The following is a 12352-nucleotide window of genomic DNA, read 5'->3' as shown; positions in this document are numbered from 1 at the left end:
TAGTGACTGAAGAAGTTTAAAGGTATAAGAAAGCTCGTAACTTCAGGAAGTTACACACATAGGAAGGTTGTGGAGTCTGGCAGGTTTTCTGGAGACAGTTTCACAGATAGGGAGCATTGTATGGCTGGAAGAGGTTCCTAAGGCAGACAGGGTTGTAGGGAAGGGCGAAGTTTATGTAGACCAGGTTGTAAGAGCTGGAGAAAGATATGGAGATAAGTAGAGGGATGCAGAGACTAGATGAGCTGACGTTGAAAGTGAGTCTCATAGGTACTGGAGAGTCACATGGATTGCACCAGATGCTGCAAATCAGAAATTCTGCAGGAACTTGAGGGGATTACCCAACTAGGGAAGATTATAGGGTGTCTTGTCAGGACTGGAAGAAATTACACAAAAAGGGGATTAGGGGCTGCAGGACTTTATGGTGATAGTGGATGGGGGTTGGAGCAGTTTACAGAGAGGAAAGTTTTTAGGGACTATAGTAAGGTACACTGAAAAGTGTTTAAGGTGTTAATTTATGCAAGAGTGGAAAGCTTAAAGGGATTGAAGGAGCTAAAAGAGGTACGGATGGTTGTGGCAGCTGAAGAAGTTTGGAGATTAGAGAGAGAGTGGGCTTCAAATTCTGACATTGTAAAAACTAGAATACATTTTGCAAATGAGGATGGATATGGGAGTTTGCAGTTATAGAAGGTGCTGAAGGGATTAGAAGAGGTTACAGATGTAGGGAGGGTTATGGAGGCTGGTAAAGGTTAGAGTTGGGGGGGGGTTGTAGGGGATCATGCAGATACGCAGGTTTCTAAGAGGAGGAGAACGAGATAGAAATAGAGAGAGTGCGGTGCCTGAAGAGGTTTCAGCAATCAGGAGGACTCGAGGTGCAGGATGATGTTACAAAGACAGGGATGGATGTAGCAATTGGAGGAGCTTAGATACTGAAGGAAGTTACAAAGGTCAGGAGGGTTAGAGGTATTGGAGCAGGTTTGAAATATATGGAGTGCCCTCTGATTTGAAGGCAGAGGTTACTGTGACAGGGAGCACTGTCAGAGCTTGAGTAGGTTACACATGTTGTAATTTAAAAAATACCAAAATGTGAGTTTAGCAGGGAATCAGACTAAGCTTTATTTAATAAGCTTTTGGGAGAAATGAGGTGCCTAAACATGGTTCAACCAGGCTTCTCGTTTAGTGCAGATTACAGTAGTCTTTTATATCCTTGATTGCATATTGTGACACAGTCACCTTCCTCTGGAAGGACCACAGAGCATTGCGGACCATTGGCCGTTGCACCATGTTTCTGTTGCTGGGTGAATTGTTTTGTGAGGTAGCACACCATGATTACTTTGCACAGTAACAGAAACAGCCTTTCTGCAGTCGTTTGCAAAATCTAAAAGTCACTCTACAGTTAGCACAGCATTTCTCCATTTAACCCTTTAATTGCACATCTTCAGATCTCCCTGTGGTCCAAGATGTGTGTGAACATGTCGATGAGACCAGCTATGTCCAGTGGTCATCAGTAGGACCACTAAGGGGTGGCTCCCAAGTGATTCAACATAGAAGCTAGCACCTGGCATAATAGTGCAGTTATTATGGAATTAAAAACAGCCAATACAATGCAGCAGGTGATAACAATCATAAGTACATCAAAGTGTATAAAAGGTACGAGCTCCAAATACCACCTTGTACCAGTTCGAGCCAACCAAACCCTTTCCTGAAGCCTTGCCTGAAGTCATCTTCTATCTTTAATGGTTTGGGTGACGTTACAGGATTAATCTGTAATGTGTTATACACTTGTCCCTTACAGCAGTGCACACTCCGCCCTTCTGGGCTAACTGGTAATCGATGGCACAGCGGGTTTGCTGCGCATAGAGTTTTGACTCAGCAAGCTCTTCATTTATGGCATCCAACCCTTTTACTGTCCTATTTCCCTGGAAGATCAGGCCACAGCCAAGATAGTTCCTGTTCTTGGCACTAATTACTCCCGTCGCACTTCCCCGGGGACAGGGCTCCAAGGAACCCGTAGCCAAGTGAGGATCCCAGTGTTACAGGGTCCTTCCAATCTGCACAGAATTCTTTGCTAATGGCTCAGGTCACTATCTTCTTGGCTGGAGGTCCCACCTGACCTTACCAGCTGGTAGGTATCAAATGGATACGTCCAAATGGCTGAACTAACTTGTGCCGTTGCATTGTCCACAAACAAACTGTCAACCCGCAGTTATGTTTAGGCATCTTTGCTTTTTACAGGTTCATGTAAAAAGGCTTTTGTTCACTTGGCAATGCTGGCAAGAGCACAGTGTATGCACACAAGAGGGGTTCTTGGGGACTTGAGCGTATGCGCACCCCCATCCCTGTCCTAAGAAACAAAGCAGGTAACTTAGTGGGTTTGCACATGTTGTGCTGTTCTTTCCCCGAGTTCCTGTACAGTTGGGGGACTGTATTCTATTTCAGTTTGTCAGCTTTACACATCTCCCTTATATACCTTGGCGGTATTTACTGGTTCGGTCCACACAGCATGCGTCTAAACTGTCCGCTGTGTGTAGGTCAAAGGAGTTCCACCCAGGGATGGCTATGAATGACGCTTCAACTGATTGGGCAAGAGGGTAGCACATGGTCCAATTACCATGTATGTGGGTCTTGTAGAACAAGTTATCCTCTAATCCTGACACCCCTGCAACCATGACAATACAGAACACCGCGACCACACACGGCATTGTAAACATGTTTAAACTCAAGTAGAGAAAACGGTTATCTTATCATTCTGTGTTAACAATGTTCCAAAGGCTAAACTGCCCACGTGCAACTTCCCGTGCTCCTGGTCCACGTACAACAACCTGCGCATACGCAAAGGATGTCAGCAGGCTGTAAGAGAGATCAATCTGAAAAGAAAGCAGAGGGTGCGGATCCTCAGTCTGTGCCCAAATATTCCTTAGGTTGGGACCAGTGTTTCCAGACCCCCTTCCCGAGCATGTCAATACAAGTGCACGTGTCATCGCTAATGATGATAACCTTGTAGGGACATTCCACTTAGGGGCAAAACCAGTTTTCCAGATCGAGTCTTATTCATAACTTTACCATCTGCCAATGGGACCTGGGGACAATACTCTGATTGCCTCTGTTCGTCCTGTTTGTCCCTGAATGTTTTGTGCATCTCCTTCAGCTGGGCGCGTAGCTCGAGTACGAAGCAATGCATTCTATCGCAGAGACGGTCAACATCAGATCCCTCCATGATGATGGAATTAGACGGTTGCATTGTCCTGCCCACCATTAACTCATAAGGGGTCAAACCAGTTGACTGGCTTGTGGTCGACTTGAGTCGCATGAGTATTGCAGGCAGGACATCCATCCAGTGCTTGCCAGAGTCCTGTATGGCCTTAGCAAGGGAGATTTTAACTGTCTTGTTCATATGCTCCAAGCTAGAACTTTGTGGATGGGAGGGTATGTGGGATCTCAGTTTAAATGCCCATCAGCTGACATTTGGTTTTGACTGCTCTTCCAGTGAAATGTGTCTCCTGGTCGGAGTCAATCTGGAACCTTTCCACCTGGGAATCACTTGCTCAGCTAGAATCTTTACAAGTGATAGCTGAGCAGTTCTGAGTCGGGTAGGCTTCCACCTACCTGGTGAATTAGTCAACAATCACAAGGAAATAAGTATTCCTATGGGATTGAGGGAGAGGTCCCGTAAAATTTATCTCTATATGCCCCCAGGTCCTTTGAGCATGGCTGGTGCCCCATTCTAATTTTAACGGGCCTTTCTGGGTTGTGCTGGGCACGGGTCACACAACGGTGACAAAATCAGGCAATAAATCTGGCATGCCCTTCCACTACAATTCCTTCCAATACTGGTCATCAGGGCATCACACCCCACATGGGAGATGTCATGGTGTAATTGCATAAGAGTATATCAGATGCATGTGGGGGCCATGACCTTGTTGTTCAATATCCAGACACTTCTTTCGTGTGGCATGGCCCCCTGTGCCTTCTACCTCGTGCGCTTGCCTTTGGGTATCAGTGTGCAGTTTGTTAATGCTTATGGTGGGGCCATCCTCAGCGAAAGTGGCAGACAAGGGATGGATGACTTCTGTCTCTAGGGTGACTGAACAGCTTTGTCGGCAGCCTGGTTCCCCTTAAAACTGGGCCACTTGGGATTCTGTTTATCTGGTTCCCTCTGGTGGGCTTTGACCTTCAACACCGCAGCCTCCGACGGGAGCTCGCTAGCCTCCAGTAAGGTCATAGACATGTACAGCATGGAAACAGACGCTTCGGTCCAACCCGTCCATGCTGACCAGATATCCCAACCCAATCTAGTCCCACTTGCCAGCACCCGGCCCATATCCGTCCAAACCCTTCCTATTCATATACCCATCCAAATGTCTCTTAAATGTTGCAATTGTACCAGCCTCCACCACTTCCTCTGGCAGCTCACTCCATACACGTACCACCCTTTGTGTGAAAAAGTTGCCCCTTAGGTCTCCTTTATATCTTTCCCCTTTCACCCTAAACCTATGTCCTCTAGTTCTGGACTTCCCCACACCAGGGAAAAGACTTCGTCAATTTATCCTATCCATGTCCCTCATGATTTTGTAAACCTTTATAAATTCACCTCTCAGCCTCCGACGGTCCAGGGAAAAAAGCCCTAGTCTGTTCAGCCTCTTGTTATAGCTCAAATCCTCCAACGCTGGCAACACACTTGTAAATCTTTTCTGAATTCTTCTGAGTTTCACAACAACTTTCCAATAGGAAGGAGACTAGAAATCCAAGCAAAATTCCAACAGTGGCCTAACCAATGTCCTGTACAGCCGCAACATGACCTCCCAACTCCTGTACTGAATACTCTGACCAATAAAGGGAAGCATACCAATTATTCTGATACTTACAAAATATCTTGATATACTTTGTAAACATGCATTTTGTTGGGCTCTTCTCAGTTTTGTTGGTTTGAACTGACACAAGTTGCATGCACACATATGAATAGACATACCTAAGCATGGAACTGGAACATATGTTAAATGAGATGTGCTATGTTTTCTGTTCACAAAGAACAGAGATCTTTCAAGTATTACAATTTGTCAGAGTGTGGACTTTTGTACATCCAATGTCCAGTTGGCAACACGTGTAATAAATTATTTTAAAGTGCCTTCAAGATTCTGAAAAATCGCCAAGAGTTATACAAATACAAGATGTTTTCCTTTACTAATTCTAGCAGCTTAGCTATGTCATTATTTATGGAGAGTTCAAAGTTAAGCTGTTGCATGGGGAGATGGCTATTCCCACCTAAAGCATTTGGCAAGCTATCTGCTTACAAAACCTCATGAATATATCTTGATTTGTTTTCCCTGGAAAAAAAGGAATGCATTTCTTATCCAATGCATAAAGATAGTCAGTCCATGATGGAGAATGGCTTGTATGCTCCAATGATCCCGAATGATGCCCTTAGGAGTTCTTGCTTATGGTAGGGTGACCAAAGGCAGGCAGGTCTGGTGGGAAGGGATTAGGCGCCAGCCAAAGTGTGATCCAATAAGCTCTCACTGGGACAACAGGAAACTTATCAATTATTAAGGCAATACAAAGCTGCAACAAGATCAGTCTACATCACTGAAATCTTAATACCAACCCATCAAGATTACATGTACAACAATAGCACCTCAAGTCCTCATAGTAAATAAAGGTACACCACAGGCTTCTACTAGAGTCCATTTTCCAAGTCCTGCAGTGATGGAGAATATTTTATGTGGATTTTAGGATCTGAAAGGGTCAGAATAGAGGATGTTCAGTGTTGCCCAATATGTCATTATTCAGGCTTGGGGTGGAACTGCTCAGGAATCTGAAGGACAAAGACCAACCATCTGGGTTTTCTCAAGTCCCTCATATTTTCCAGTTGCCTGAGAATCATTTCTGTAGCACAGATGAGAGTTGCACATCAGGACTCTGTGGAATTCCCAATGCAGCAGACTCCACGGGAATTCCACAGGAAATTGAAGATTTTAATCAGTAATTCCCTTGAGTCTGGACCCTCTTCAAAGTGTGCATTCAAATGAGAGAATTCCAACCATTCCACTGCTGTTAAGTAAAATGTTACTGAGGAAACGTTTGCCTCTTAAAACCTAGTCTAACTACTGGGTAACTATTAAACTGACACCAAACCTACTACAACACCAAACCTAATTACACCTCCCACAGACCCTTTATAAACCCAGATCCTAGCTTGACAGGATTTGGAGAGTTTGTTTAACATGCACGATTAGTAAGCTTCGAACATTCAGGAAGGAGAGATCACATCCGGAGTGACAGACAGCCCGAGTCAGCATATATTTTAGTGCTTTCAGAACAGTGTGGAAATAAAACTGGTAAATCTGTCATATCTTTTCCCATTTTACAAGTTTAAAATTCAGTAGTCTAGGTAGAAGGTTAATAAGGCAGCTGACTCAGCTGACAGAGGAACAGTTATCGGACAACTACCTGAAGCCTAAACAGGGCCTCAATAGATGTTCACTATATTTGAAGTTTCAACTATTTGAAGTTAGTCATACAGCAGAGAAACAAGTCCACTATATCTATGCCAAATCAACAAACATCAAACAATACTTATCCCACTAAAGTGTACTTATAGCCTACGGTGCCCTAGAATTTTGAGTCAGAAGTCACATGATACCAGTCCAACATGTTTATTTGAAATCTCAAGCTTTTGGAAGCTGTTCCATCTTCAGATAAAGTGCGACTTCACTTGACAATGGAGCAACGCTCCGAAAGCTTGCGATTTCAAATAAGCCTACTGAACTACAACCTGGTGTCATGTGATTTCTGACTTTGTCCATCCCACTTCAACACCAGCATCTCTACATCCTGGCATTTTAAGTTTTTGTCCAAATGCTTCTTAAATGATGTGGGAGTACCTGACTCCACCACACTGTCAGGCAGCGAGTTCCATATTTCTATAATCTTCTGGGTGAAAAAAACTCTTCATCTTAAAAATTTATGTCCTCTGCTCTTAGACACATCAGCCATAATGAAAGGGTTCTCACGATCTACCCAATCTATACCTTGCATAACTTTGTATACTTTCATCAGATCCCCCCTCAGCATCCTCTGCTCCAGGAAAAACAACTCAGACTTTCATCAGGATTTTGCCTGAAATGTAACCTCCTCTGCACCCTCTCCAATGCAATCACATCCTTCCAGTAGTGTGGTGATAAGAAATGCATACAGCATTCCAGCTGTGGCCTAACCAATGTTCTACAAAGTTGCAATAAGACTTTTCTCCTATATTGTGTGCCACTCTGATGAAGGCACCATTTAAGACAGAGATGAGGAGAAACTTCTTCACTCAGAGGGTGGTGGCTGTGTGGAATGCTCTGCCCCAGAGGGCAGTGGAGGCCCAGTCTCTGGATTCATTTAAGAAAGAGTTGGATAGAGCTCTCAAGGGTTATGGAGATAAGGCAGGAACAGGAGACTGATTAAGGATGATCAGCCATGACCATATTGAATGGTGGTGCCGGCTCGAAGGGCAGAATAGCCTACTCCTGCACCTATTGTCTATTATCTTATGCCACCTCCACCAGTCTGTTTACCTAAGCTGATACCTTCAGGGATCTTTGGACTTGTACAGCAAGGTCCCTTTGTTCCTCAGTACTCCCTAGGGACTTATCATTGATTGTATATACCCTTATTAGGCCTCCCAAAATGCATCACCTCACACTTGTCAGGATCAAATTCCATCTGCCATTGCTCTGCTTGATTAGCCTGAGACCATCGTCCTCATGATCAACACCACCATCAATTTGGTGTCATTTGCAAGCTTACTAATTATACCTTACACATTTGCATCTAAGTTGTTAATGTACATAACAAACAGCAAAGGCTCCAAAACCGATCAAAACAAGCTTCCAATCACAAAAACAACCCCTCCATTATCACTCTTTGCCTTCTATTTGTAAGCCAATTTTGGATCCAGTTTGTCAATTAGTCTTGAATTCTGTGGGCTCTTATCTTTTGCACCAGCCTTCCACATGGGATAATGTCAAAGGCCTTATGAAGTCCATGTAAACCAAATCATCATTGTTACATTTTCAAAAACAAAATTAAATTAGTCAGACAAGATCTCCTTCCAACGATTCTGCGCTAATCCTAGATCAGTACTGATTAATCCTATTCTTCAGAATTTCTTTCAAATAATTTCTCTCCCATTGACATCAGACTAACTGCAGTGTACTTACCTGGCATCTCCCTGCTGCCCTTCTTTAACAAAGGAACCACATTAGTTACCCTCCAGTTACCTGTGACCAGCAAAGTATTAAATATTTTGTCAGGGAGCATCAGCAATCTCCTCTTCTGCTTTCCACAGCAGCCAGGGATACATCTCATTGGGCACTGGAGATTTATGCCTCCTTATGCCCACTAAAACACCTAATACCTCCTTATTAACAGCCCTAAGTTCTCACTATACTACTTTTAAAAGACTCCCACTTTCCAAATGTAGATTTACCTGCATGTAACTGCTCCCAGTCTGTTTGCCAGTTCCTGTCTAATGATACTGTAATCAGTCTTTCCTAATTTAAACACAAATTCAGCACTATCCTTATCCCTTTGCATAATGACTTTGAAACTTACAGAATTATGGTTACTATCCTCAAAATGTTCACCCACTAACTAGGATCGCCATCATGTGTCAATGTTAGCAAAGTTGAAATTCCCTACTATAACCGTATTTCACTCACACCTCTGATTTGCCTACATATCTGCTCCTTTATCTCCTTCTGTCTGTTGGGAGACCTTCAGTACAATCCAAGCAAAGTAATTGTTTTTTGTTTCTGAGCTTTACCCAGACAGCTTCATTTGAAGACATTCTCCCTCATTACTCCAGTGATGGTCTCCTTTATCAATAATGTAATGTTCCCATCTCTCTAAATTTGCTTTCTTTCTGCAGATGCTACTCAACCTGAGTTTCTCCAACTATTGTTGTTAACCTTTGTTTTATTCTTTGCTGTTGTACTATATTCTCCTATTGATAAAGTTAAGAATGCTGTATGCTTTACTGAGCACTTTGGCACCCTATTCTGCCACTTTCCATAATTTGTGCGTGTACACCCCCAGGATCCTCTGCCTCTATATTCCTTTAGAATGATGACCTGTCTTTCATATTCTCTCTCCATATCCTTCTTACTGCAATGAGTAACGTCACATTCATCAAATTCTGAAATTGTGCCCTGTATACCAAAGTCTATCTTATTATCTTACAACAGGAAGATCAAAGCCCCAACAACTACTAATGGGAACTTCCACTACAAACCTTCTTCTGATTCAAACAAAATCCATATCAGTATTTTATGCTTCAGATAACTCAGTCAATTCTATATTTTATGTTTCACTGTCTGTCATCTTCCATAAGCTGTAACTCTGCTCAACAAGCTGTCATTCACCACTTGGAAGGCCAAGTATACCATCAGCATTACCTTCGTCAAACTTTTGCTGCCTCAGCAATAGGTTCCAGCAACTTAGTTAAAACAACTTGCTTTTAATAAATCAATGCTGGTTGTCCTTGATTAATCTGCATTCGTTCAAGTGACTATGATTTTCTTCCTAATTATCATTTTTAGATGTTTCCCCACTAACAAGGTTAAACCAACGGACTTACCTTTGCAAACTTCTGTTTTAAACAATGTACCATTTACAAGTCTCCAGTCCTTTAGCATACCTTGAGTTTAAGGAAGATTGGAGAATTATGGCCAATGCCTCCACAATTTCTACAATCTCTTCCCTCCATGTCCATGGGTGAAGTACATTCGGTTCTGTTACTGTCTCAATAATAAGAGCAGAAAAGCTGCCCCATTCTGCCTCCTTAACAATTTAAAATTCTTCAGATGTCTGAATTACCTCTTTGTCCCAGTGACCCAAGCAGCATCATATTCCTTTGGAAAGATGGATGCCAAGTATTCATTTCATATCTCAGCCATACTCACTGCCTCCAGGTGTAAATTCTCTTTTCATCCCAACTTAGCCCCACTTTCTCACCCTGTTACTATTTATACGTCCACAGACAACTTAAGAATTTCCTTTCACATTAACCCCTTTTCATACAATATTCTGGATTCTCTTCTTTGCTTTTTCACTTTTCCAGTGAATAATCTATAATTGACTAGCTCCCAGTTGTATCCTCCCTTAACACCTTCTCTAGCTTAATCTTTTTTTTCTTCTATCATTCAGAGATTTTTGGATTTGTTTGGTATGTTTTTCTACTTCCTAAGAATAAACCTTATCTGTAGCCAAAATCTCTTCTGTCTAGGTATCCCATTTTTCACGAGGAACTTTTCATTACATTCACTGACTTGACTGAAGTATATGACTCAATAAATCATGATACTCCATGGTTTGTACTCCATGATTTGTGTGTCACAGAAACTAGGAGGGGCCATTTAACCCTTCAATGCTGCTCTGCCATTCCATATGATCTTGAACTTAAAGAAAGCTAACTTTTATGGTATGAGACATGCATTGGCTAGGATAAGCTGGCCAAGGATACTTAAAAGGTTGATGGTGGATAGGCAATGGCAGACATTTAAGGATCATGTGGATAAACTTCAATAATTGTACATCCCTATCTGGTGTCAGAGTAAAACAGGGAAGGTAGCTCAACGATGGTGAACAAGGTAAAAAGGGATAGTGCTAAAGCCAAAGAGGAGACATAAAAATTAGCCAGAAAAAGCAGCAAACCGGCGTGCTGGGAGAAATTTAAAATTCAGCAGCGGAGGACAAAGGGTTTAATTCAAAAGGGAAAAACGATTATGAAGGTAAGCTTGCAGAAAGCAAAAACTGACTGGAAACATTCCCATTAGTATGTGATGAGAAAAAGACTGGTGAAGCCAAATGTTGGTCCCTTGCTGTTAGGATCAAGTTAATTCGTAATGGATAGAAAGTTGGCAAACCAGTTGAACAAATACTTTGGATCTGTCTTCACTAAGAAAGGCACCAATAACCTACAGGAAATGCTAGGGCACAAAAGGTCAAGCATGATAGAGGAACTGAAGGACATCTTTATTAGTCAGGAAAGGGTATTGGGGAAATTGATGGGAATAAAATCTGATAGGTCTCCACGGCCTGATGCTCTGCACCCCAGAGTACTTAAGGAAGTGGCCCTAGAAATAACAGTAACATTGATCATTTTCCAGCATTATGTAGACTCTGGAAGAATTCCAATGGACTGGAGGGTAGCTAATGTAATCCCACTTTTTAAAAAAGGGAGAGAGAAAAAAATGGGGAATTATAGGCCAGTCAGCCTGACATCGGTGGTGGGGAAAATGCTGGAGTCAATTAATAAGAGTGTAATAAATGATCATTTGGAAAGCAGTGACAGAATCAATCCTAGTCAGAATACATTCACTAAATACATTAGGCCACAGTTGGAGTACTGTGTGCAGTTCTGGTCGCCTCACTTTAGGAAAGATGTGGAAACTTTGGAGAGGGTGCAGAGAAGATTTACCAGGATGTTGCCTGGAATGGAGAATAGGTCGTACGAGGATAGGTTGAGAGTTCTCGGCCTTTTCTCGTTGGAACGGCGAAGGATGAGGGGTGACTTGATAGAGGTTTATAAGATGATCAGAGGAATAGATAGAGTAGACAGTCAGAAACTTTTTCCCCGGGTACAACAGAGTGTTACAAGGGGACATAAATTTAAGATGAAGGGTGGAAGGTATAGGGGAGATGTCAGGGGTGGGTTCTTTACCCAGAGTGGTGGGGGCATGGAATGCGCTGCCCATGGGAGTGGTAGAGTCAGAATCATTGGCGACCTTTAAGCGGCATTTGGATAGGTACATGGATGGGTGCTTAATCTAGGATAGAAGTTCGGCACAACATTGTGGGCCGAAGGGCCTGTTCTGTGCTGTATTGTTCTATGTTCTATGTTGCATTAATGTCACATTGCCATGCTATTAGTACATGAGGGCAGGTCTTGACTTTGTGCATGACCAGCACACTGGTTGCATTCAGAGTGGCGATCATATTTTCTCCCCTGTTTGCAAATAATTTAAATTAATGTATAGAATTAATCAAAATTTGATACACACTCAGGATCTGATCAGAAAGATGTGGACCTGGATCCTGGATTTTTTTGAAAAAGCATCTGTCAACATTGGGAGTAAAGCAAGTTGACTTTATTTTTAAAAGTGTTGAGTTATTTTAGGAAAAAGTGGATTGTCATAGCTGCTGTGGTAGAATTTGTCACAGTTGTCAAAATGTGAGCAGGGTTTTTGAATCCAGTTATTGAATGTGCATTGGCCTAAAGTATCCTCCTCAGTAAGATGGAAGCTCCTAATAAAGACTCCTCTTCAATTTTGTGGTAAAGAACAGAACTTCCTGATGGAAAGTCAAAGTGAAT

At 42.5% G+C, this 12352-nt stretch overlaps 1 protein-coding gene across 1 annotated transcript in view; it reads left to right on the top strand.

The window, feature by feature from the left end:
• Nucleotides 1–12352, top strand: part of fndc1 (fibronectin type III domain containing 1) — a 332979-nt gene that overhangs the window by 56274 nt on the left and 264353 nt on the right. The window lies entirely within an intron of this gene.

The sequence above is a fragment of the Chiloscyllium punctatum genome, chromosome 11, assembly GCF_047496795.1.
Source record: "Chiloscyllium punctatum isolate Juve2018m chromosome 11, sChiPun1.3, whole genome shotgun sequence".
NCBI lineage: Eukaryota > Metazoa > Chordata > Chondrichthyes > Orectolobiformes > Hemiscylliidae > Chiloscyllium > Chiloscyllium punctatum.
This window is presented reverse-complemented; position numbering and strand designations above follow the sequence as displayed.